Source organism: Cryptomeria japonica, chromosome 3, assembly GCF_030272615.1.
Source record: "Cryptomeria japonica chromosome 3, Sugi_1.0, whole genome shotgun sequence".
Taxonomy (NCBI): Eukaryota; Viridiplantae; Streptophyta; class Pinopsida; order Cupressales; family Cupressaceae; genus Cryptomeria; species Cryptomeria japonica.
Window position 1 is genome coordinate 584,411,947 of NC_081407.1, and position 27,772 is coordinate 584,439,718.

A 27,772-nucleotide genomic window follows, 5' to 3' on the forward strand; every position below is an offset into this window, starting at 1 on the left:
CTGAGGAGGGTATGGTCAAAGGAATGGCAGTAAAGGGTGTCGGCAATGATGACATATTTGGCCATTTGTCAGATGAAGGCTCGACGTTGGTTAGCGGAAAGGTCAGGTGGTAAGGTCTAGGATTTCAAATATTGATATATATCATTGTACCATGGGGAGTTAGGACCAACAAGAACACACATCACATTTGTTGTCAGAATATCAAAAGAAGGGACAAGCGATTGTTCGACCAAAAATTCACACTTGTCCATATTGTGGGGCATATTCAACATGGAAGCGATCGTAGCCATTGCATCTGCCAACTTGTTTTGCATTCTTGGCACTTGACCGAAATGGATAGCCATGAATTTTGTCTTGAAGAAATCTACCATGTGCTTATAGGGAAGAAGCTTTTCATCTTTTGTTTTGTAGTCATCATTCACTTGTCGGATGACTAATTGAGAATCTCCATAGACTTGTAAATGTGTGATGTTCCAGTGGACCACTACTCGGAGTCCTGTGACCAGTGCTTCATACTCTGCAATGTTATTGGTACAATGGAAAGTTATTCTGTAAGACTTGGGAATAGCATCACCTTGAGGGGTGACAAACAAGATGCCTGCTCCAGACCCAAACTTGTTATGGGACCCATCAAAGTATAACTTCCATTCTTTAGAAGATGTGAAAGAAAAGACTGATTCATCTAGGAAATCTGTCAATATGGGATGATCATCGTAAATAGGAGCCTCTGCAAGTTGATCTTCTATGACTTGTCCTTTTATTGCCTTTCGCTCCATGTATTCAATATCAAATTCACTGAGGATTATCACCCACTTTGCCAGGCGACCAGTTAAAGTTGCTTTGCTAAGCAAGTATTTCAAGGGATCAATTTTTGCAACCAGTAGTGTTTGGTGATTTAACATATAGTGCCAGAGTTTTTGTGTTGCAAAGACCACTGCTAAGCATGCCCATTCAATAGTTGAATAGTTCAGCTCATAGCCTACTAATGTCCGACTGATATAATAAATAGCTCTCTCTTTGCCATTCTCATCCTGTTGGGCCAAAAGAACTCCTAGTGCCATTTCGGTTGCAGAAATATACAATATAAATGGCTTTCCTTCTATAGGAGGCATTAGGATAGGTGGTGACAATAAATAGTCTTTGAGAGCTTGAAAGGCTGATTGACATTGCTCAGTCCATTTAAAAGCAACTCCTTTATGTAATAGATGCTGGAATGGATGACATTTATCAGCCAACTGAGCTATAAAGTGATGGATGGACTGGAGCTTTCCTTGCAGACTTCTTAATTGCCGGAGATTAGAAGGAGGAGGCATATTCATTATTGCTTTAACCTTGGCAGGGTCGACTTCAATGCCTCTATGAGAAACAATATACCCTAGTAATTTGTCAGCGGTGACACCAAAGACACACTTCTTTGGATTGAGTCTGAGCTTGTAGGTCACCATTCGGTCAAAGATAGGGCCCAGGATGGCTAGATGAGTATCTCTTGTGACAGATTTGCATAACAAGTCATCAACATAGTCCTCCATCAAAGTATGCATGAAATCATGATAAATTGTCATCATTGCTCTTTGATATGTTGCACCTACATTTTTAAGACCAAAGGGCATCATATTCCAGCAGTAGGTACCCCAAGAACATGTGAATGTTGTCTTATGTTGATCTTCAAGAGCAATGCGAATTTGGTTATAGCCGGAGAAACCATCCATCAATGAGAGCATCTCATATCCAGCAGTCATGTTGACGATGATGTCTATGTTTGGCAGTGGAAAATCATCTTTAGGGCATGCTTTATTAAGATCCCTAAAATATGTACAGATTCTGATGCCCCTAGTTACTTTGCTAACTGGTACCAAATTTGAAATCCAGTCTACATAATCAATGGGTCTAATAAAGCCCACATCTAGTAATTTTTTTAGTTCCACTTTGACCAAAAGTGCCACTTGAGGATGCATCTTTCTAAGTTTTTGTTTGATAGGCTTGGCATCTTCTTTCAATGGCAAGTGATGAAGGACTAATTCTGGATCGAGGCCAGGCATATCTGCATAGGACCATGCAAAGCTGATCTTCTTCTCTAGAAAAAAATTGATAAAATCTATCTTTTCCTGTTTTGATAGTGAGGCAGCAAAATGAATGACCTTAGGGTTGTCAGGTGTACCCAAATTGATTTCCTTGGTCATTTCCATAAGCAATGTTGATTTGTCCTGACTTGATAGGGGTATGTCCACTCTTCCACCTTTGGGCGCCTCAGAGAGGTTTTCACCCGTAGGCACGTCTTTTATTTTTACTGTTGTATGATCAGAGAGTGCCTTACGGTTTTCACTTAAAGACCTATTCTTTTGATTTTTTTCTTTTTCTTTTCTTTTTTCAATTTGATGACTGGAAGAGGGAGTTGACTCCCCAAAATATGCTGTGGAATCCAGATCAATAGTGAATCTTGCCTTATGATCACCTTGTGGTATGCCTTCCCATAGTCCAAGGAATTCTGTGATTGCTTCGTCATTTTGAAAACAATCCAATGTGAGTGGTTCTTGTTGGTCATGTTGGATAAGCTGGGGATAAACGAGGGGCATGTCATCATCAGTTTTAAGGAGGGAGAGGACGAAGATGGTAAAGATGTGAATATTTGTAGTATCACTGTCTGAACTACTGGAATCCAACTCGGAGCTTGGGTCCTAGAATGACTTTATCCAAGCATGAGGACATGTTTTAGGAAGAGGAGTTATTTCATGTTTGTCTTCCATGGGCAAATTATCAAGGTCAAGGAAAATATTGTCAAGGGCATAGGAACTAGAAGAAAAATAACTCCACTCCCATTCATTGGAATCAGTTTCAGGTCAGGTATCCTCAGGTGTTATTTCATCATCAGAGTTATGCCCTTTTCCACACGTGGTCACTTTGGTAGATGAGGATCCAATTCGCAATGGTACAAAACCTAACCCTAAAGTTGGAGGTCGCATCTCGGGTATAACAGGTTCTAGCCTTCCCTTCTTGTCTAGGCCTAAGCCACTACAGCCATCATATCCTTTCTTTTGCAGCATAGTAAATCCTTTGCCTTACAATTCCACTAGCAACCTGACAGGTGGGGTCTCAATTGGATCCTTATAAAGCCAATCTACGACATCATCATCCACAATTTCTTTGTCAAGTTCACCCCATCTTGTAAATGTAGTGGGAGGTTGATATTGGATAACTACCTTAGGTTCTTTTTGCAACAAATGTGGCTTGCCATATGATTTTGGAGATATTGGTAAATTCCCGATGAGGAATGTTTGATCCATTGAATATTCTCCGCATCCTTGGTCCTATATCTTCAACTTTCGTTTGACAACATCTAACAATGCATTAGGATCTACATAACTATCTGTTTTGGCTTCTCTATTGACTGGGACTTGTTGTTGCAGAGAATCCTTTAAGTCCTCACAAAATTGAAATGGATTAGGATCTCCTAGAATTGTTATCTCAGTTCCATTATAAGGATATTTTAAACATTGATGATAGGTGGATGGAACTGCTTTCATGGCATGGATCCATGGACGGCCAAGAATCATATTATAAGGGAGATCGAGGTCTAAGACTTGCAAAAAAGTGTTTTTTGTCACTGGACCGACTCTGATAGGCAATGTAATTATCCCTTTTGATGGGCACTCAACATCATCATATGCTTTGATTGTTATTCTTCGAGAAGCATCAATGTCATTTTCTGTATAACCACGACCAATGACCACTCTCAAATTACAAATATTAAGACACGCTCCACCATCTATCAAGACTCTTTAGATTTTGCGATTATGGACAAAGACTTCAAGGTGTAAAGGATCATTATGAGGAAGCTTGTCAGGGGAAATATCATTATCAAAAAATGTGACATTTTGGGAAACAGCTAGATGTTCTATTTCGGGCTTGGAACTGGTCAACATCAATGTTTGTTGGGATAGTAGACTCAGTTAGAGCTTTATCTAAGACTGCACGATGCATAGGGGACATTTTCAACAACTCAAGGATTGATATTTGTGCAGGTGTCTTTCCTAGATGATCCAGAAGATTATATTGACTTATAGGAGTTGGTTTGGGAGGAGCTGCAGGAGCTCCTTTCAGGACTATTTTGGATCGATGAGTGGTGACTACACAAGAAGGATCTTGTCCCTTTATTCTTAGAGTGGCAACATATTTGTTTGACACTCAAAAACAATTGATAACATTGTTCTAACCAGTAATTGCATAATTTGTTGTTTGGGTAGAGTTTGAAGAAGATGCTTTACCCTTGTCATGATCAAGCAAAGGAGTTTTAAAAATTGTATGATCAGTATTAGAAGTCACGTTGGGTGGATCTATCTCAGTGACTCCTTGCTCCAAAAATTCTTGAATGATATGTTTCAATTGAAAACATGAAGCAGTTTTATGTCCTTTTGACCGATGGTATTCACAATAGGCATTATCATTCCACCAATGTGGTTTCACCGCTAGTTCTGCCTTGATATCTGGTAGCTTAATAAATTTTGCTTGTATTAATTGTTTCATTACCGATTCAATAGGCTCTCCCAATGGCGTAAATTGTCGAGGAGGTCCATCTCTTGATCGGAAAGGTTTGCGTTGCTGGTTTTGTTGCTGACCTTATTGTTGATTGTATTGTTGCGTGTATTGTTGAGCATGTTGTTGGTATTGCAGTTGTTGAGTAACATTGCTTATTGGTGTTTGATTTTATTCTATAGTTGACATATTAGGAGCACTCAATTTCTTGATTATGAATGGGGGTTGATTTGCATTCACTACTCGTGCGTCAACAACTCCATCATTAGTGACATTTTTGTTTTTATACCAAAATCTATTTCGGTCCCCTAAACTATTTGTGTTGTCACTGTCTTTGTTAAGCTTAATAATTCCCTTGGCTACAAGAGCAGTCTCAATGTTCATCTCTTTCTTAATTAGTTTCTTAATAGTACTGGGACTTTTCAATTTTAGTTCATACATCATTTTTGGGACCAGATTTTGGATAAACAAATTTACTTGTTGTTCTTTAGGTATATCTAGGGAAGAATGACTATACAAGCTTCGCCATCATTGCAAGAAAGTCACCAATGGCTCACCTTTCTTTTTCTTGGTGTTACATAAATCTGACATAGTCACGTCACTATCGATGTTGAACGCAAAATGAGATATAAAATTTTGAGCCAGTTCTGACCAAGTCTTTATATTTCTTGGCAGATGCGAATACCAATCCATGGCTTGTCTCATGAGACTTTGTGCAAATAAGTGCATTAAATATGTTTCCTCATAACTAACTTTAGTACATGCCACGAAAAATGCTCGAATGTGATCTTTTAGATTGCCACTCCCTTTATATTTCTCAAAATTAGGTGCCTCAAAATGCTTAGGGAAGGGAGGCATGTATAAGCTCTTGTCAAATGGATTAGGACATAAATCTTGATTTGTATATAGCTTCTTTGTTCCTTTGGTTTCCAATGCATCAACTTGTCGTTGCAATTTCTCAAGTTGTTGCGCAATTGTATCAGATTTTGGAGGTTCATCATTAATCCTAGTGGGTACTCTTTGTTGATACATTGCATTTCCAATTGGTTGTTGATACTCTGAAATTGTCGTCTTTGGTGTCTCCAACATATAATTTTCTTGGTACACCTCTTGTTGTTGTGGTTGTGCCATGCTTTGATATTGTCCTTGTTGCTGTGCTTCTTGTAACCTAGGTTGATATTGCAATTGAGGGTGTTGTTGATATTGCACAAGCACTAATTGCGATTGTGTAGAATGATAGCTTGTTTGTCTTGGCACATATTGAGGCACATGTTGTTGTTGATGCTGACGAATCAGAATTTGCTGACCTTGTGCCATTTTTTGTCGTCGCTGTGTAAATCCCATCATTTGTAAAAAACTTTGTTTAGGTGGTTTTTGTTGTGTCTCCCTAAGATGGGGTATGGCACTTGCATTAACTTGCTGTGTTGTTTGTCCAATCCATTGTGGTGGTTGCAAGTTTGTATTAACTTGTAATGAGGCAGAAGGTGCTGCAATTTGTTGTCGAATGCAATATGGTTGTTGTTGTGCATTGTTTGTTTGCACATTTGATTGTGTCTTTTGTGTATTACTCAATCGTTGCAACATTTGTTGTTGGTGCAAACCACTATCCATAGCTCTTTGTGTCACCATTATTGAAAGATCTGTCACCATAGTGTTTGGTAAATGTATTGAGCTTAACGGGACATAAGAACTTTGTTGCATTGTAGAATTGTTTTGGACGTTCGTGAGATCAGGCATTCCAGTCGTGAAGCTTTCTTGCATCTTGGATTTTGATCCAATTTTATGCATGTGAGGAACCACTTCTTGTTGAGGGACAATTGTCAATGTTTGAGTAGTCTTCATTTGATCTTGCATTATAGGTGTTGTGTTGAATAATGGATTATTTATTGTCTCAAATGGTGACGGCTTTTGAGGAATAGTCACTGTCAATTCCTTTGAAGCACGTTTACTCATCAAGGTAGGTTGAAGTTCCTGTTGCACATTTTTTTCATTTGGATGTGAAGAGAAACTTAATAGCTCACTGCCTTGTTGCGATTGCACATTAATTTGTTCATTTGAGGAAGCCACATTACTCATCATATTAAGATATTTTTGCAGGAACATTTTAAAGACCTTGTTCAAGAATTTGTCCATCTTTTTTGTCAACTTTGGATCTTGAAGGAACATATCAACATCATCAGAAGCATCAGAATCTGATGAAGAATCTGGTTGGACATTTGGATTTGTTTCTTGTTGAATGCCTTGATCTGAACCAAATCCTTGTGAAAGAGTTTGTTCCTCATGTAATGTTTGAGTTTGAATGTCATATTGTAGGTTTGGTTGACTCCAATTGAAAGGTGCACTTCCTTTTGGTGTTGGTGGAACACTCCCATGTCCTTGTTTCATGGGTACAAATACTAGTTCATATAATGGAGGTGGTCCAAGTTGAACCATTCCATATGGTGGAAATGATGTGTTTGATGCACCTTCAACTTGCACTGTTTGACTAGTTTGAAACTGCGAATTTGCTATGTTGTCCATGGGTTGATACGTTGGTTCTCCCATCTTCTTAGATTTTGACCTTGTCTCAACAGGCATGTCACTTATGCAAATGCAATATTTTTGGGATTTTCAAGGATAATGTATGATATGCAACTGAATGCAAACTAAATAGATGAAAATGCAATCTAAGGCAAGAATGCAATCTATGTTTTTGGTTGTTTTTGAAGATTTTGACAAACTTTTGAATGTAAATCTAAAAGAGAGACCCTTAGGAAATTGGAATGATGTCTAGACCTCAAAGGACAAAAGGACCAAGTGACAAAAGGACAAGATGGCAATGTCTCCCCTATATGCTTGGATACTAAGCTAGGTTTGACGAAATGACAAAAAATAAAAGTTTGATAAGGTCAAGACTTCTTAACAATGACTTAGGGTTTATTAAAGATTTGGATTACTCAAGTATGACAAAACCTAGTTTTGACACTATATGCAAAGGGACAATTACCATGCAAGAGACATAGGGTATGCAAATGCAAATGTATGACAATGGTATTACTCTAATGCAAGAGGACACATGCAAATGGATGACCCTTACTGATATGCAAAGGAGTATGACCTAGGTGGAACCTAACCTTGGTAATTGACAATAACTTTGCAAAATGCAAACCTAGAATGAACCTAAATCTAAGTGACATGAATGTTGAGACAAGATTTTGAAAAATGTTTGACAACCATGTTTGAAGATGTTTTGAACTTTGTTGGATGAAATGTTCTTGTGTTTAACCTTGTTTTGAATCAATTTGTCTTGTTTTGAAATGAGATGCAATTCAACTTTTGACAAACAAAGAAGACAAGATATTTCCACTTAGACTCAAGACAATCACACTCATTCACACATTTCTTATGGTAGGAAAGGATAGTAGGTACTTGAGAGGTAGACTCATTATGAGATTCAAGGAGAATACATAGATGCTTGACCCCACGGGATCCCCTCCATGGCACTCACTTCTCAGGGCAGCCAAGCATCAGTCCCCATGGAAATCTCCCCATGGCGAACTTAGTATCGCTTCCAAGTATCCGAACTTGTCCTTCTCAAGCAACTAGAAGGGTTTTTGGCCTCTAAAAACAAGGTGTTTAGTAAGGATTTTTGTTAAGTGTTACTCCTTGATGTCACGCAAGCATGATTGAGACATTAAGCCCACCAAGATACCAAAAAAATGTAGTTGCGCAAGCATGATTTAGACCATGAGGCCCTACTTAGATGTTGATATGAGAAAGAGTCCAAGGGTCATCACTTCCCAAGTAACTACAATTCCCACGTAACCCTTCCTTCAAAGCTTTCACTCATTAGGTATTTGTTTATAGTGAGTTAGAATGCCAAGGTATTCTAGCTGTACTCACTTTGGGTCATTCCCTTCTCACAATTATCAATTGCTTGCAAAAGCAAATGGTCGGGAAGGCAGGCCCTCTAAAGGTGACACACAATCACAAACATGAGCATGGTATCGAAGATCTGGATTTCTAATCACCCTAAGAAGGATGAGAGCATACTCTCCTACTCCAATGTCAAACTCAACAATCAAAGCAAACACATGTTCATTCCAACCTATTTAGAAATCATACTAGGTGCCTATAACATTAATTGCAAACACAAAGTTTAGTTGTAATCCAAGGCAACCTGCAAAAACCCAAGTCAGAAGTTTGATATGCTTATTCTTTGACTATCGAACCTACATAAAACATATTAGTAGTTTTATTTGTTGTCTTTTCCATGCGTATGCCAAGATGCTGCATAGATAATCAGTACCAAAAACCAAAAAAAAGCAGAAACAGTAAGCAAATAAAACCAATTTTTAAGCAAAACACTGCCCTTTTACCTCTGTTTCTGGACTTTACATAGGTGCAGAACTCATGACATAGGCGTAGAACTCATGACACAAGCACATAATGTCCTCAACACAAGTGCAGAATGCATGACACAGGTGCAGGTTGTCTTACACGGGCGCAGAAGTCCCCAGAAAACCCTGCATTACCCTGTTTCTTGGGTTTTTGACCTGCACATCAACTCAAAAGCATAATTAGGGGGTTAGTTCATGTCGGGTTCACCAATTAATGTAGGTTAGGAAATTAGGAATCATCACAAGAAATATATCAAAACTAATTTAGCTCAATCATGAAAGCTCAAATGCAATGATCTATCCTAAACACACTCAATAAAGACATGAAAACAAAAACATTCAAAACTAAAGACTATGCAAACCAAATGTAGATCTGAATGCTTCCTTCATGCGACTCCATTGTCCTTCTTTCTTCTCCAAATAGCCTTTGTTTGTGGATCTCACCTTCAAGTGCATACACATGAGATGAAAGCAAGTAGACAAGATTGTGGCACAAGAGTACTCGAAGCGTGATTGATTCAATAATCTGATTAATTCGACAAAGTGATTACCAATTAGCCTTGATTGAAGAAATTCATCCAATTTATAGATAAATTGGAGAAAAGGTCAAATTAGCATGAAATGGATATTAGAAGCAATTAATTTCAAAATGGCACAATTGAGTGGAAAGAAGAAGGTTATGACACCTTCTATGTCATGAATTATGACATATTGCCAATGCGAAGACTAGAGAACTAGAACCTTATGACATCTTACTATGCGAAGAGTATGACGCATGAGAAATTCATGCTTCCACCGAAGCACAAAAATAGGGAGAACTAGAGACAATTTAATTAGGTGGAAATTGCAATTAGGAAATTAGAAAATAGGTGGAAATTAGAAATGATGGAAAATTAGAAAATTAGGTAAATTAGAAAATTAGAAATGATGGAAAATTAGAAAATTAGGTAAATTAATTAATAATTTGTCATTTATTAATTAATTCACAAAAGGAGGAATAATTAGCCAATTAAGTGAACATTTAATTGCGATGAGAAGACTTAGGATAAATAAATAAATTATTTAACCTAGAGGAAGAAATGACAAATTAGGTTAAATGAATAAACCATAAAACCTTAGAAGATGAATTAATAATGCAAGAATGACAATTAGGTCTTGACAAAAGATAATTAATGTTGATTTGATTTGATCATGATTTTGAATTGATAAATGACCGATGTGATAAATGATTTGATTGATAAATGCACCAATTGACGAGGAACAATGACTAATTGATCCAAATTGACATGATTGAGAAGACGACGATGATTGACGATAAATTGATCACAAAATGACAAAGAGGATAAGGATCAAAAATGACAAGAATGAAAATGACCACGACCGATGACAAAAATCGATCGCAAGATGACAAAATTGAAAATGACAATGATTGATGAAAAATCAATCACATGATGATAAGATTGATAAGAGGACAAAACCCTAATTAGGATTGATGATGTTCAAAATGATGACAAATAAGCATGCACATTGATGCGACAGGATAAGTTTGGCCAAAATCATGACTGAAGATTGTTGTCGACAAGACCAAATTTGAAAGCGAGATGATTGAAAAATGCAGAAGAATGACTCGATGCTCGCAAATGCTAAAGACCAAGTACGAATCATAGGAGAAATGTTAATGCGATGCAAAAACCTAAAATGAGGCAATGCGCAAATGTTAAAGTATGACTCCGCAAACATTGACCATTTTTAGGTGCCTATAGATAGTTTAACTAAAAAAAAACTTATCTCAAATCTAAAACCATTTAACAAATATTTCAACTTCTTTAATCAGATCTAATAACCTCTTTATTATATTTTCTTAACACATTAATCAAATCATTTACCACAACTATCAATACTTTCACCACCAAACAAATCATATAAACTTGATAATTTACCAACTCATTAACCTTATCAATTAGATCAAATACTTTCTCAAATAACACCTTATCAGTACCGGTAACCTTTGATAAAACATCATAACTGGTGTCTCAGAAATAATGCATGAAATGAAACATAAACAAGAACATCAGATGAAAAGCATTCCACACATGAACACCATAGGGTTTTGATGTGGAAACCCAAATAGGGAAAAGCAACGGTGGGATTTGGCACCCATAAATATGTGTACTCTTTTGAAGTACACCTTGTTAGGAGCTTAGCCATGTTAGGAGCTTACAATACGCCTGATTAGGAGTAGACCCTATTAGGAGTCACTCTATTAGGGGATTTGCCTTGCAGCTCGGTTGGGAGTTTGATGATATATTAGGATCAACCTCATGAGAGGATTTAACACTCTTTTGAGAGCTACCCTATTAGGGGACTTAAATGTTTAAGGCCTGTTAGGACCTACCCAGTTAAGGGATTTAACCTGTTGCAACTATTGAGAAACAATAGTAAGAAAATGATCTATTATTTGCACTTCTCTTCTTACTTGATCAGATCCAGTTATACACAACAATCTGCATTTCTCAGGCAGATCTCACACTTCACTTGGATAGCTTAACACATTCTCTAAGACCACCGACACAATAAACATCAAATGTGTCATCCTAAATAGCCATCTCAACTAGGTCGGCCACAAAACCCTAATTACATCATGAATTTACATTTCAAATCATAAGAGATCATTACAGATTGTTATATAGATCATTACAATAAATTGCAATGCAGTATCAACCATTGGTTGATTGTAACCCATCACATAAATCTGATCTGTACCAAAGTCAAACCCTCAAAACACTCTACTAAGCATTTTGTTGATTCCTAAGAAATTCTTCCTTGAATAATGCCAAAAAAACAATTAAATCTTTCACATAGGTTGTGTCATGTTACCAACTTCATGTAGACTCATTGTTGATCACTATCATAATATAAATCATTGTCAGTTTGATGATTTCTTCATTGGTCTTAAATCCTACTAAAACCTTAGGAAAACTTCATCAGAAATTTGAAACATGCCTTCCAGTAATCTCCACAAGTTATGATTCCAGTCATATATACCTTTCCATGATACAAGTTCAACATCTGAACCGCAAATTACCAATCATCACTGATCGACCGATCCAATCAAAACAACTCTGCTTTACCGGTTAAACTCCTATTTCATAGACTTTAGTTCTCTTGTTCTCGATTTCTGATTTCCTTATCCTCTCTATAAGAATTTTCAAGCCTCTATCGCATATGGAGAGAACAACAAGAAAATAGAAGTCTAAGACAACATACAACAAGGTTTATACAAAGAACCTTCTACACTTCAAGCTTATATCAATCTTTGGTGGGTATACCTTTTTGTGAATACTTTTCACAATTATGACAGAAAATTCATAGAAAACTAGTGCCAACTTCTGTAAACCCTATCACCTTATACATAATCGAACATAAAGGAAAGATTCATATTCATTTTCAGTTGATCTCCAAGAAGGTCATAAAACTCAACAAGCTATATCAGTGCCTTATCTGGGCTTCAGAGTCACCTTGAACCAAATAAGAATTCTCAGTAGGAAACTCACAAACAAATCATTACATTGACTTCATAAAATCTACACATGCCTTACATATATAAACTTTCACCTTATACTAGACCCAACCATCAAATTCAAGTAGAATTATTGATTACTGATGAGAAGAGTTAAGTGTATTTAATTTCCCTCCTTGAGAAAACAACCTAAAAAATTCTCGCAAATTGTCTTGCAACTCATTCAATTAAACAATCCTAAATTATCTAATCAAACCAGTAAATCAATCACATACAAGAAGACAAACATGAGTCAGGGCTCAATATATTCTGATTTGTATATTAATGTCCTTCATCAAAATCTTACATAACTCAGAATGATTTCCAGAATATTAGAAAACCCTAAATATATTTTGCCAAAGTTTCTTTACAAATTATTGTGATCCCCCTCTTCAATAGTCCTAGTATCCATTTATAATGATATGGATGCGACAAGCTTCAGACTTTCCTAGAAATAGTTTGTTATAACTATAATTCCATCTCAAAAGAGGTTACAATCATTTTCATTCCTAACTCCCTGAGGGTTGTTACAATGCTACAACATCAATTGACTATTCTTGAGCCTCCGCTTCTTGCATCATATATTTGTCTTTCCATTCTTTAAACACATCATCACTAGGCCAAGAGTAAGTAACAATTTTCTTCTTCAACTTATTTAATCTTTTCCAAGTGTTCCTTAACTGCTTGACTTCTGCCTCCAAAAAACCATAATGTGACCTCATCTTTTTAATTTCTTCAATTGTTCAAATGAATAAAGATGTATCATCTGAATTGATAACATCATTTATCTATTGTGACAATTTATGGCCTAACTCACCAAGCCATATCTCTTCATCTTTTAACTTGCTTGTGCTAAGAAAACCTCCAGGAAATAATTCAAATTTTTGGTCAGTATACTCTTTCCTATACAAGTTTTCTTTTCTTTCTAAACCATATCTTCCCTTTGCCAACCTAGACATACCTCTCACCAACTCACAGGTGGATTTAATAGTAGCATCAGCATCTGCTTCTTCATGGGATGAGCACATAAGTTCCAAATTCGCTTCCCTAGCCATCCATTTATTTAGAATTGGCTCCAAAACAACCTTATCCTCATTTAAAGAAGTCAACATGCTCAAAACTCTCTTCATGTATATATACACAATAGAAACCCCTACTGTGTTAGCAAACTTCAAAATTGTGCCTTTGACTTCTCCTCATATTTACTCGCAAACATAGCCTGAGCTTGCTTCAATTTTTCCATTTCATCCTGGATAGCCTCAGTAGATTGGAAACCATAATTCATTGGGGAAGGGGGAAACTCAATGATTGGAATAGCAGATGGAGGTTTGGTTGGAGAGGAAGCAACCATCAAGGTAGAAGATTTACCTTTCTGATGTTTCCCTGCTATCTGATTCTTTAATTCTACAATTTTACTATCCTTTTTAGCTATTTTAATTTTGGCTTCATTATAAGCCTTAAATATCATCTCCAATTTTACTTGGAGATCAGGCTTTTCCTTGGCCTCTCTTTCAGCTACAGCCACATTGAATTTTGCAGACTCCAGAGTTGTACTAGCAGCTTCCACTAGCCCTGTGTCTTTTACCCCCTTTACAATCATGCCTCCTGAGTAACTGGATTCTGAGGAGCCTTTTCTCTTCTTGATTTCTTCACTTCTCAAATACCACATGACCAAAGCAACATGATCCTTGTTAAAATCCATTCCTTCTAAGGGTTTTGTTTCTTTTCTGATAGCATCAAGGATTAATGCATCAGCTATGTCCCACACAAGGAGAATCAGTACCCAAGCTTTTGCTATCATTTCCCTCCCCTACTCAGGGGTAATGGCCTCAAATTTTGTCATCATTTCCTCTTTCACATCTTCTTTAATTATAGATGTCTCTTTATGAGGATGTTCAATTTTCTTCTTTTTACATCTTTCCTTGAAATGACCTATGTTTTTCCTCCAAACAAATTGCATAAAAGATCTTGTTTTAACAAAATTATTATCAGCCAAAAATTCCTCACTAGCCTATTTGATGACATGGTCTAATTCTTTGCCCACAAATTCCTCCATAGTCAAGTCCATTTTGGGACTTGCTAGTTCTTTTGGCATTCCTTCTTGCATTTCATCATAAGTGTAAGCAATCTCCCCAAGACTTCCTAATTGCAATAATTGTTCTGCCACTGCATGCTCATCTCCCACATGGATTGGGGATTGAGATAGAGAATATAAAGGCTCATTTTTTTGTATCTCTTTCCCTTCCCTTTTCCTTTTAGGTGAGTCTTGGATCTCCACAGCATCTACTAATGGCCTTTTTCCCTTTGAAGAGGGAGATTCACCCTTTGTTGGCATTAGCATATTATATGTAGGTCTCTTATGCATCACATAATCACTTGGGGGTGTTGTATTGGCAAAAGAAAGCTTGACTAAGACAAGTTTAACCTTTTTAGGATCATTCTTTAATATAGCCTCCCTCTTCTCCTTTAAAGTTTGCATTAAATCTTCAAAGTAAAGAATCAAAAACTTGACCTTTTCCTCAAAAGGAGTAAAACTGGCCAGGGGATCATAGCTACTATCAAATTGGTGGATGAAGTCCAAAGGTTTCTTAAAAGCTATCCACTTTTCCTTCCTTAGTTCTTGTTCATCTAGATCAAACTCATTTCTAATCAAATCTTTAGGGAAATGGAACTGGTGGCCCTTACCTACACATCTAACTTTCTTCTTAAACATGCCATTGAAAAAACCCTCTAATTCAGCAAACCTTACCACTACAGTAGACAACTTATAAGATTGAATAAATTTATCAAAATGGACCCACCCACCTTTGGTACTTACAAACTGATGTGCCAGTTTGATAGTTGGGAAAATAGTTCCCCTCCCTTTATTTGTTAATTTTGCCTCTTGCAGACCTCCTATTTGTCTCAAAACCTCTGCAATTTCTATCTTTAAAGGGACCTGGTAAGGGAGCAGATAGGGAGCTTCTATGAAACCATAAACTCTAAAAATAGTAGAGACTAGGTACAAGTAAATGTCACCCTAGTTGTGCACAATTTTAAGGCCTTCAGCGAACTCTTTCGGCCTGAGGAATTCAAGGAGAGCTTTAGGAATACTGGGGTTTTCTGAACATAAAAGGATTTTGAGCTTAGATGCAAAACATTTTATCAAATTTAAGGTAACTAGCATCCTCTATATCCCAAGATAGAATAGTGCTCCATAACTGTATGGACATTTCTTCCCCATCCTTCACTTTCATCAGTTCCATCTCATTGGCAAAATAATCAGCATCCTTGAACAAGAACATATGCATGAGGAGAGAATACAATGCAAAAGGTCTATCTACCTTTGCATTCTTTATCCCTATTAATCCCTCATGAATGGCATCAGTAAGGTAAGGAGAAAACTCAAAAGTCACAGCCAAGGATAACTTTAAGAAACCCCCCCCACCCCGGGCAACTGTCTAAAATCCTGGTGAATCAGACATTATTTTCAGGGGGAAATTTTCATATCAATGGCGAAATTATTTTTTTAAATGACAAAAAAATTATTTTGTATTGGCGAATTTTTTTCTAGTGTGCAAAAATGCCATAAATTTCTGGTGAATAATACCTTGTTCTATGGGGAAAATATTTATTGTGGGAGGCGAATAATTATTGTTAAAAGGAACAAATATATAATTGTATGAGTGAAAATTTTTACTCTGAAGGAAAAATTATTTAAATGTATTGGCGATTTTTATCCACCGCTTGAAAATTATTTAAATGTATTGGCGATTTTTATCCACCACTTGAAAATTATTTAAATGTTTTGGCGAATATTTTATTATTTATGGTATAATATATAATTCATTGGCGATTTCATAAATTCATTGCCATTAATAGACAAGGCACATCACATCACATCAGTACATCACATCACATAATACATTGAGTCCGGACTCTACACGATGTATCAATAAGCGCGGCCTCTTTGACACATAGAGGGTGACACATACCTAAAATCTATCAATGATTTTAAACCATTTGATGATCGTATATCAATGGCTGAAGTTTTATTTTGGCCCAATTTTTTGAAGAGAACATAGCTCACCAGAAAGTGCCCGGAATGGAATTGGATTCAATAGACACATATCAAATGTCATGAATCACGATCAATAATTTCATTCATTTAATATATATCTTTTCACTTACGGCAATCCACTCTGTCCCCATGACTTTCAATGTGATACTTGCCACTTTGGTACTAGTTCATAGCTGTTTCCAATTTCGCACACTCGTGCATTTATGGGAAAGATATGCAGAGATACAAAAGATTTAAAAATTTTTATAGCAGTTAATACTGTTAAAGAAGTAATTATTACAATCAAGAGCTTCAACAATTTATATACTATCTCTGCTTCTTTCATCTTCAATTAGCCTTTGCCATTTAGTAGATAAATCGTCAGAGCTCACAGTATTTAAGGTTTATAGGCTCACTGCTCAAGTTGTTTAATTTGTTAATCTATTTTCTCAAGATGGACACTCCCATCTGCTTGAGAAGCATTTCTGTAGAGGACCAGATGGCCTTTCTAGGCTTCATTAGAGACCCAACCCTCCAATCAGTCTGCAAGGAGGTTGGGTCATTAACCAATGAAGCTGTGCGAATGGTGCTGGGCAGAGAATTTCTGCGAAATGAAAATAGGTACTGTGTTAACACAAACCTTACATCCCTCTTCTTAGTGTCTCTTCTGGACTTGGGAGGAGACAAGGTGGATATGCTGATGCTATTGAGGAAGGTTTTTAAGGAAGACTTCCTCGGAGACGACATTACTCTTGTCGTTCTTGCAAAAGTAGGGGTGGGGATCCCTTGGGCAAGTGATTTATCCAAGCTTCTCCTCCTTGACCAAACACTATCAATGGCCAGGCAACCATTTCTCCTAAACCAAAATGCAGAGTAGCTAACATGTCATAGAAAATGGGCATGGATTGGCAGGGACTTCCTCCAGAAATGGTTCCTCCTGGATGACTTTCCAAACTACATGTGGCTTGAAGAATTCTCTCAGCTTATGCTGTCTGAAGAATTCCACATGGAAGGAGGGCCAGATTCTTAGGGAAAAATTGTAAACAATTCCACTACCTGTAGTTTTTTTTTCCTATGTCCTTGAACCCTAACAGGCTGAGTGCCAGAGGCTCACTCATTTTGGCTGTTAAGTTTTTGGGGGACTCAAGTCTCTGATGAAAAAATTGTAAATTTCAAAAGCATAAATAATTTAATAATAATTTTTCAAATTCCAGTTTGTTTCACTTTGCCTCTTACATTCTTATGGATATAAAAATGCTTTCTATAATTCTATTTCATTTTTATTAATTAATTTCTTTCAAATGCTTTTTGTATATGAGCTACATTATTTCAATTATTTGTTAAACAATGGAAATAAATTTAATACCGTGATCTTTTTATGTAATGCTATAAAAAAAAACAATTCAATTCATTCCATTAATTATTTGTACATTGATTATGGTTGATTATACTTTTATAAATATATACTATTACTATATAGTCATTCAAAATACAAAATTTCAAAAGTTGCAAGATACAAAAGTTTATCGGTCAAGGTTTTTTCATTCAATTAATTGAAACATTTCAAGATACAAAATTTGTCCATAGCTTATAGCAAGCAAACAAAAAAACTAGTTCATTGCCGATAGGCCACTCACTTAGTCTCACTATCCCCGTGGTCCTCCCAGTCCTTTCCCTCCTCAGAAGTCGATGCTTTGGCTTTCCCTTTTGCTACTTCAGCTTTCATTTTTGGAATGCAGTTTAGGAACCCGAAGTCGGGCTCACCGTCCAAGCTTGCCAGTAGCTGTATGGCCCTTCCTTCTTCAGCCCTATCTCTTAATTCCCTACCAACCTCCATCCTTGCCACCACATGCAAAGCATTCAGGACTTCATCCACCCTCATTAGTTTAACAAAGAGTTTCATCACTTCCCACCCCACTCAGGCTCATTCACAGCACTGGTATTTGATTTCATCCTCTGGGCCACAAATAAAAGGAAGCAATTCCTCCTAGTCGTCCCCTTCCATAATTCGAATGCCAACTCCCGGCACCACCCACTCCAAGATTGAATCCAGGTTAATCAAAAACTCCCCATCAATCAATTTGACCAATGTGAGTTTTACCTTTTCCAGCTCCGGTTCGAATTCATAGGCCCATGCCATAATCAGAGAGTAAACCTCCATGTTAGTTCGATACCGGTGACTGATATGTGCCACCTCCTCCGCAAGCATCAGTCGAGTTGCTGCCCACAACTTCTCCTCCTTAAACCTGAATAGTCCTTGCATTCGTTTATCAGATACTTTGCCCAAAAAGGGCACCAACTTCTTGTCTGTTCGAAGTGTGAAATTGGCCTCCATTGTCTTACAGAAGGTATGATTCTACGAACTATGAACTACAGATTTGTTCTACACTTGCAGCTGCTTCAAAGCAAAAAGTGGTACACAGATGAAAAGGTAAAAAAATCTACCTCCGTCTTAACTCTTATAAGTTGGGTAATGAATGTGCACAATAAGACATTAATGCCATGAGATCAGGAAAAAGATTTCCTGCCATCCTCCCCTTCCTCCTTTCGTGCAGCATGTCACAGACAACTCCTTGTGCAACAATTAATCACCACCTTGGCATTTGTACTTTCCAAATTTTCTCGCCTTAACAGGTTGAGGACTATAGTTGCACATTTTTTTAAATTAATAGACTAAATTTATGTTGAAATTATATATATATTTTTAAACTATTTTTGAAAATGATATATTGTAAACATATTTTCAAAGAATTTTGTTAAACGTTAAATTAATATTTTAGATTTAATATTGAATGTTTTCTTTTTAATATTAAACTTTTACCTTTCAAATTGCATATCAAAATTTATATTTTTATTTAGTTATTTGTTTTATTCTAGAAACTAAGTTTCATGTTTAATACTATTTTTGAATTTAAATTTTTTACAAATAATATTAACATTATTTTTAATAGTTATCTCAAACTATTGCCCAATGCCCGGAATTAAACATTTTAAATTTAATTAAATAGAATTAAGTGAAAGTCTATACTCATAGTCTATGACTCTATAGACTATAAATCTCTTTTTTGGGCAGAATTTTAAAATGATTTAGTAGACTTTAAAAACAGACTAGAAAAGTAACACGAGTATGGTGACGTGCCAGAAAAAATGGTAGAAGTCGTGGGACCCACTTCATCGAAAAATAGGTACCATCAACCATTGGATGAACAAAGATCAATGGCTAGGGCGGATTTTGGCCTGAATGTGGGAAGTGAACACCTTTCTGAGAACTTCACCCGGAATTGGACATTTTAAATTTAATTAAATATAATTAATTCTAAAAATCTTTTTTTCGGGTAGAATTTTAAAATGATTAAATATACTAAAAATCAAACCAGAAAAGTGACACGAGTATGGTGACGTGCAAGAAAAATGGCAGAAGTCACGGGACCCACTACATCTTAAAATAGGTACCATCGACCCGCGATTGTTGGATGAACAAAGATCAATGGCTAGGGTGGATTTCGGCCCGAATATGGGAAGTGAACACATTTGGGAGAACTTCGCCCGGAATTGGACATTTTAAATGTAATTAAATACAATTAAGTCTATAACGCTTTTTTTCGGGCGGAGGTTTAAAATGATTAAATAGACTAAAAATCAAACCAGAAAAGTGACACGAGTATGGTGACGTACCTGAAAACTGGCAGAAGTGATGGGACCCATGACAACTGACAATAGGTACCATCATCCGTTGGATGAGCAAAGATCAATGGCTTAGGGTGGATTTCGGCCTGAATGTGGGAAGTGAACACATTTGGGGGAACGTCGCCTGAAATTGAAACGTTTTAAATTTAATTAAATATAAGTAAGTCTGTAAAGCACTTTTTCGGACGGAAGTTTAAAATTATTAAACAAACTTTAAAAACACACCCGTAAAGTCACAACATGTACCTTGGTCCCTCGTCCATTGAATGAGAAAAGATCAATGACTTAGGGTGGATTTCGGCCCGAATGTCGGAAGTGAACAAATTTGGGAGAACTTCGCCCAAAATTGAACGTATTACATTTAATGTCCTCAGAAATTCAAAATTTATACTGAAGTATTGAATGTTTTGTCCTTCAGCATCGAATAATTAATAATAATTAATAAAATTACAACATGATTCTTATTGTCCTCAGAATTTATACTGAAGTAATGAATGTTTTTTCCTTCAGCATCGAATAGTTATTAATAGTAATTAATAAAATTACAACATGATTCTTGATATTTTTCCCTTTAGGTTTTACTTTTCTACTTTTTAGAGTTTTCAAAATAAGAGACTCATAAATCATAATCGTCTTTCATTTCTTGGATAAACCTGTAAATCGAGGGAGATTCAAAAACAGCTACTAGATTGAGGAATGGAAGTTGCAACAGAGACTATCTGTGCCGATCTAGTGAAATAGAAATTCCAATTTTTGGGTAAAATCTAGAACACCTACATCCCACCTTTTTTGCTTTTGGTAATATCGTGGTCCAATTTGAGGGTTAGCATTTTCAGGTTTTTATCTAGTTGCCTAGCATTATTTTGAATTATTAACAATAATAGTGATGTGGAAAATGGAAAGCAGTAGTTCAACAAGAAGCCAAGTGAAAAACAAAATGTACCTTAACCTAACCGAACTGGTTAAAACACTAGGTTTCATTGATGAATACCATGATATTTATGACCCTGCTATCCACGGTGAAAAGCGTATCATAGATAGTAGATATACATTGTCTAGTAAGGCGGCAGATGCATCCAGGGCAAAATTTATTGTTTTCAACCCAATGTTACAACAAAAAACAAATAAAATCACATCGTGGGATGTTGGATTGGGAAGCATGGTGTTACCTAAAGTCTTCCCTTGCCCTGATTTTGTCATGGTCTGTGCCAAAAATTATGATGAAGATAAAAAAGTAATTGTCAATAAAAATACAAAAGAGAAAATTCTATCCATAAACGAGGGAGAATTTGCTCGTTTGTTGAACCTAGGATTTGAAGCCCAAAATTCAAACGTCCAAATTGACCTTGAAAAGCTGGTAGGGAATTATGAGAGTCTCGATCCAAGTCACAGAGATTCATTTATCAAAGGTCTAATAAAGACTGGTACTGGTATTGTGTTGGATCAGAATCATAAGCCTCCTTATGATTCTAAAATTTTTGTTCCATGGGTTGAGGATACTATTTCCTTCTTGTTGTTTTGCCTGGGATTGGAAAATGATAGGGAAGTGGGTGCAAGCCTTCTTGAAATGATTTATAATATCCATTGTGCAAGTCAGCCAGTAAGATATAATTTTATTGATCACATTGTAAAATCCATGCAAAAACAATTACTTATGATAAAAAAAGGTTCCTGTAAGACATTTAGGTTCTCATCCTACTTGTGCTATCTCCTTCTATCCAAGTATCATGCAATATTTGAGACCAACAAGCTTCAAATTGTGAGCTATAAGATTGATGAGAAGACTGGGAAGAGAACAGACTGTCCAATATATGATTGGAGCCCAAAGATAAGGATGCATGATAACAGAAAGAACTACAATCATTTTGTAGACTTCTTTTTGGCACCAACGTATAATGAAATTACAAGCACTCCAATGCCTAGGTTGCCTATGTCTTGTAGAGATTGCATTCAACTTGGAAGTCAAATAGAATTGGCTGACTAGTTCTTCATGGAAGAATTCACTGTGTTAAGGTTTTACGGATCGGTAGTAAAACCATACAGACTTCCTATACATGTGACAGAGAGGGTATTTGCATTAGAGTATGTACGGCAATTGGAGAGCACAGATAGGCACTTCCATGGTCAGCAAAAGAAGAGCATATTTCCTTCCTTGCCTTTCTCATGTAGAGGGTTCACATTTGAGAGAAAAGCATTCATTGTGGCACATGATTTCTTGACAGTTTTTAACTTTGGTGATGAAGGTCTCTGGCAGTATGATCCAATCGATGTAATTCAAGAAAGGCTTAAGAAAAATGGGAACTCTTCAGCGTTATGTCAACATGAAAGTAAACCATTGCTAGAAAAGCTTAGAAACAAGGACTCCTACGATGAGGTTAAAAAAGAGATGGAGAAAATTGTAGCTGACAATAACATTTCAACAGAAGAAATTTCATCACAAATTATGGAGGGCTAGGGCATCCAAAATAGGAGGTCCTACAATTTCTACATAAAATTTGCTAATCCATCTAAGAAAACTATTCGCAAATCAATTCTGCACAAATGTAAAGAGAATTACTAGACTCAAACCAAAATAAATGATTTTTGGACTATGAGGATGAATCTCGGTGAACCAAAGACAAGTGCAGAATTTATAGCATCGATGAGGATGAAGAGTTTAGCAAATTGTGGAATATGGAGCATCCCACAACATCATATGACAGGAATGAAGATGTTGATCAGTATGAGCCTGAGGTTGAGCCCACTCAAACAACTACTAAAGTCCCTAAAATATTAGGTGCAGTCAATAAGGCAATGAAAGAGAAATATATCAAAGGGTCAAGAATTGTGGAAAAAATGGGATTTGAAGGTGGTGGTCTAGGTCCCAGAGGAGAGGGCATTTGGTATCCACTTCAGGTACAAAATCCATTAGGGTCAAAATCAAAAGGTCCTTATAGACCAGTCATTGGACTTGATTCTTTAGATTCATCAGGGATAGGTACTACTCATTACCCTTAGGGTCCACCTACATTTGTTTCTGGTTCATATCCACAACCACCACCACATCATGGTATTCCCATTGGTGGTGAATTAAGTGCCACTACCACTGGTGGGGAATCTGGGGATAGTATTCCTATTATTGTTCAGTAAAGTGTTGTTTTGATTGGTGTTGGACAAGGGCAACAACAAAATATCTCTCGCAAGAGGCCACTAGAGGTGGATACTCAATCTCATACTATTGAGAATCCTATATCAAGTGCCACTGACACTACAAATCAATCATTTGTAGCTTCAGATCACACACCTCAAAAGACTATGAAAACTACACATGAAAGTGTCAGTGGGAGTGGGACAGCATCAGGAACTGTTGTTGGTAATCCTAATCCTGGTCAAGCATTAGTTAAAACCATAGGAATAAGTGGAATTGGAGCCTATGGTATTCCTATGTCACCTTTCAACATTCAATTGCTTCAGCAACCCCAGATTTTCAATTTCATGATTACTATGAAAATTTTGAACACACAACAAAAGAAAAAAAAGAAAAAAAGAAAGCATTTCATAGGAATTCCATGTCTGAAGTTGTAAATGAACAACCTGCAAGGAATAGGGTATTTCCAACATATGACCCACAGAAAGATATGATGGAGTTCATGGTTGTTATGTCTCCGGGCCCATCTAAAGATAAAAATCCACCACATAGTCAGATAGATCCCTCTCAATTTCAAGTTAGCACCCTCCAAATGGATTTCTCCAAAGTACATAATGTGGACAAAATTAGTGTGTCAAAAAGGACTAACGAAGTGGTCTACACTTCACTGCTAAAGGTGGAGAGAGAAAAAAATAAACTAGAGAAACAAATAGAAAAGTTATAGGTAGACCTAGAAAATGATAAATCAAGGAGGAAAGCAGTAGATAGCAAGTGCAATGAATTACAGAAAAGGATAAAACATTTAGGCTCTGCAGTAGAAATTGTAGAGTAGGACAAGAAGGATGCAGAATTGAAGGACCTGACACAAAAACTGGCTAAAAGTAGTAATAAAATTGTTGAGGAAAAAGCCAATTTTCAAAAATTATTCAAAAGTTATGAGTCTGCTGCCACCAAAATGAAAAAATTACAGGACCTATTGGATCATGGGAAGGAAAAAGAAAAACATTTGCAAGAGGAAGTAGAGGAAGAAAGAAAAAAATATGCACAAATGAAAGAAGACCTACACAATGCAAATTATAAAATAAAAACTTTGGATGATAGATTCAAAGATAATATGAAAAATACAACAAAGTATATACAAGAAAACATTTGGTGGGAAATAATGCAGAGGAGTGAGAAGTTGTGTGAATGGTTTCAATTGACTAAAAGTATGAGACAATTTTTTTTTAAAATCAAAGGGCACTATGAGAAGAGCACACATGTTTATTCAAAAGGGGAAATGGCAAAAAAGATTCTGAAAGTAGTCTACAATTCCAGTGATAGCTACTTGGCATCCAAGGGAATTAAGAGCCACATTGATGCCATAGTTAAGACATCATCTATCATTCAAAAATGCCAGAAGCTAAGGGCAACATCAGAAGTTGTGGACAGTTGTGGAAAAAAGATAATGAAGCTTCAAGAAAAGAAAAATAATTTGATTAAACTTGGTTTGCCTAAGCCTCTTGACACAGAAAATAAATTCATTGGAGAAGAAGCTTACAAAAAAATGAAGTCTAATTTAGACTTGCTTCCAAAGGACACAACTCCCAAAAGCTTTCTAGAATTCATCCAACCATTTACAACTCTAAATTCGCTATTGGATGAAACAGTGATGTCAAGTAAATCTTCTAAATATGGAATGTTGATGAAGTTGGAGTTGACTTTTCATAGTTTACAGAATATTGACCTTCCATCAGACGAAGAGTGGAGCACCCTACAAAAACTGGCACAGAATTCTTAAGAATCATAGTATGTACTGCACAATTTTCTTCTTTTATTCTTAATTACAAGGTTTTTTTTTTCCCTATTTTCTATTTTTGCTAATCCAGCCTATGAATCTAATTTATGAATAGGAAAAAAATAACACTCGCTATTACTATTTTGCTAATCCAGCCTATGAATCTATGATGCACACTACAAAACTTCAGCCAGTAAATTTGTATTCTCAAATTCTCCCTTGCTTTAACATTTATGCATTTCTCTATTTCTGATTAGTAGGTTTTAGGCACTGCTCTAGCTATTATCTATGTTTAATTTGTCATGACTCATGGCGTGAATTAATATTTAATTTTGAACTCTGTTTTTTGAATAGGAGACATCAAACATGTAGTAGATGTTAAATTGCTAATACGGCCTATGATGGCCATATAAATATGTGCTGAGTTTGTGATTTTGATGTTCAGTGTTCACATGTTGCAAACTTGCAATTTGACCTGAAGCTGTTGTTGCTCCCTTGTTTCTATAAAAGGGAATTCAAGGTCATTTGCAATTTTGCAAAGGGTTCTGAAACTTTGTATTCACTTTTGCATGGACATTGGAGAATCACACAGGAGTTGTTGTTGCTCTCTTGTTTCTATAAAAGGGAATTCAGGGTCATTTGCAAAGGGTTCTGAAACTTTATATTCACTTTTGCAATTGGCATGTAGAATCACACAGATTGGTGTATTACTATTGAATGAAATGTATCATATGGCTATATTTTGAAAGAATTAATGAAAATCTAAGTTCTCGACATGTGTATAACTATTGAATGAAATTTATCATATGGTTCTAAAATATATCACACAGATTTGAGACTCAAACATGTATAAATAAACAATAAACATCTCTGTATCAATAAACACATTATGTTTTTTTTTTTATTATGCTATTTTAAATCTAGAAATAGAAAGTTGAAAAATAAAATTACAAATCAATATTAAATTCTAATTACAAAAAGTAATATGCTTTTGTAATATGAATGATGAGATACAGTAATAAGATTAATAAATACCAATCTCTTACAGTTGCCATTCATCCTCATCAAATTCAGTGCTTTCTTGATTCTCGTCTGTGGTTTCTTTACTCTGAGACTGAGTTTGCATATCTTCGTCGAACTGCATCTCAATGCTACCAGTAGGTCCACTAGTCCCACTGGCACTTTGGTTTGAAGTGTTGCCCAAACCTCTTCTTTCACATTTGGACCTCCAGATTTGCAGTGCCCTATCGTAAGGAAAAGTATGGACATCATACCTAGATGTATACAGCCTCAAGCAATTTTCCAAATTTTTGTCTAGTTTGTTTCTTAGCTTTGATTTTAGGAACCCCAAAGCACTAAAAACTCTCTCATCTTCCAATGAACCCAATATCATGGTAAGACATAAAGCAAAAAGCTTCACATATTCTGGAATTGAATCACGCAAGGATGCGTTCTTAGCAATATATTTCCAAACCCTTGTTACTGATCCCTCTTCGCGGGGGTTCTCCATTTCGGCATATTGTTGTTTCATAGTGTATGCAAAATGAGATGATTGCTCTCGAAGATGAGTTTCATCTAATATTCCATTTATAGTTACTCCATTCAATTCTCTGGATATGCAAAATTGTTTTATCAAAGTCAGTAGCTTACTTCAAAAATCAGATGCACTGTTGAGGCTCCAATAATGAGGAAACACAATAGACATGGCTTCGAGTAGGTTGTCAGGAGGGAATCTGCTTCTAATTTTTGAGGAAAGATCATATGCAATTTTTTTCACAGAAGTAGTTACAGTCTCAACGATCTTGTTGAAATCTTCCTTTGTAACTCTTGCTAGTTTCTTCCTGGGGCGCTTTCCTGGTTCCTCGAGGTCAACCATGGCATAGAAGTGCATTGGTATCTCAACTCCCCATACATTGGCACATACCTCCCCATCTGCACCAATTTGTAAAAAGCTATCAAGATTGTTCAAATCTATGAGTGTCCACCACTTAACAAATTTTTCATCAGATAGTGTTGGTGTAGTGTCCTAAAATTGTGACACTTGCAATTTCGACTGCATTACGGTCTTCACGATGGCGACACAACACGGAACCTGAATGGAGACCCCGAAACTTGTTCACGACACCAAAAGCTGCATTTTTCAAGCACCCTGGCCTGAACCTCCTTTGCACCCTGTTGTCCCGGGAGGTGGGACCAGAGCGCCCAACGCCCTGGTCCCCCAGGACCATGGCGCCTAGCGCCCTGGTCCCCCAGGACCATGGCGCCCAACGTCCTGGTCCCTGGCCCTATTTTGGGCCCGATCTCCTATGGGACTTCGGGTCTTTTTGTTTGCAAATTGGAAAATTATCTTTCCTGGTCGGCCTAAGGTCGGGAAAATCAGTTTTTTAACCCTAATTGACAAGTATATAAACTACATTTTCCTCTCCCATTTGGGTAAGAAGGACATATGTGTACAAGGCGAAAGTGATATTCAAACATTCAAGCATTTAAGCATTCAAGCATTCCTTCAAGCAATTGATCATTCCAAGTCTCCATTCAAGGCTAAGTGTTGCATTCAAGACAAGGATTCAACCATTGAAGAGGAGATCACTTACTACATACTAATACAACATACAACATACAACAACATCTATACCTTCGCACATAAGGATACAAACATCCTTACAACAAGGTA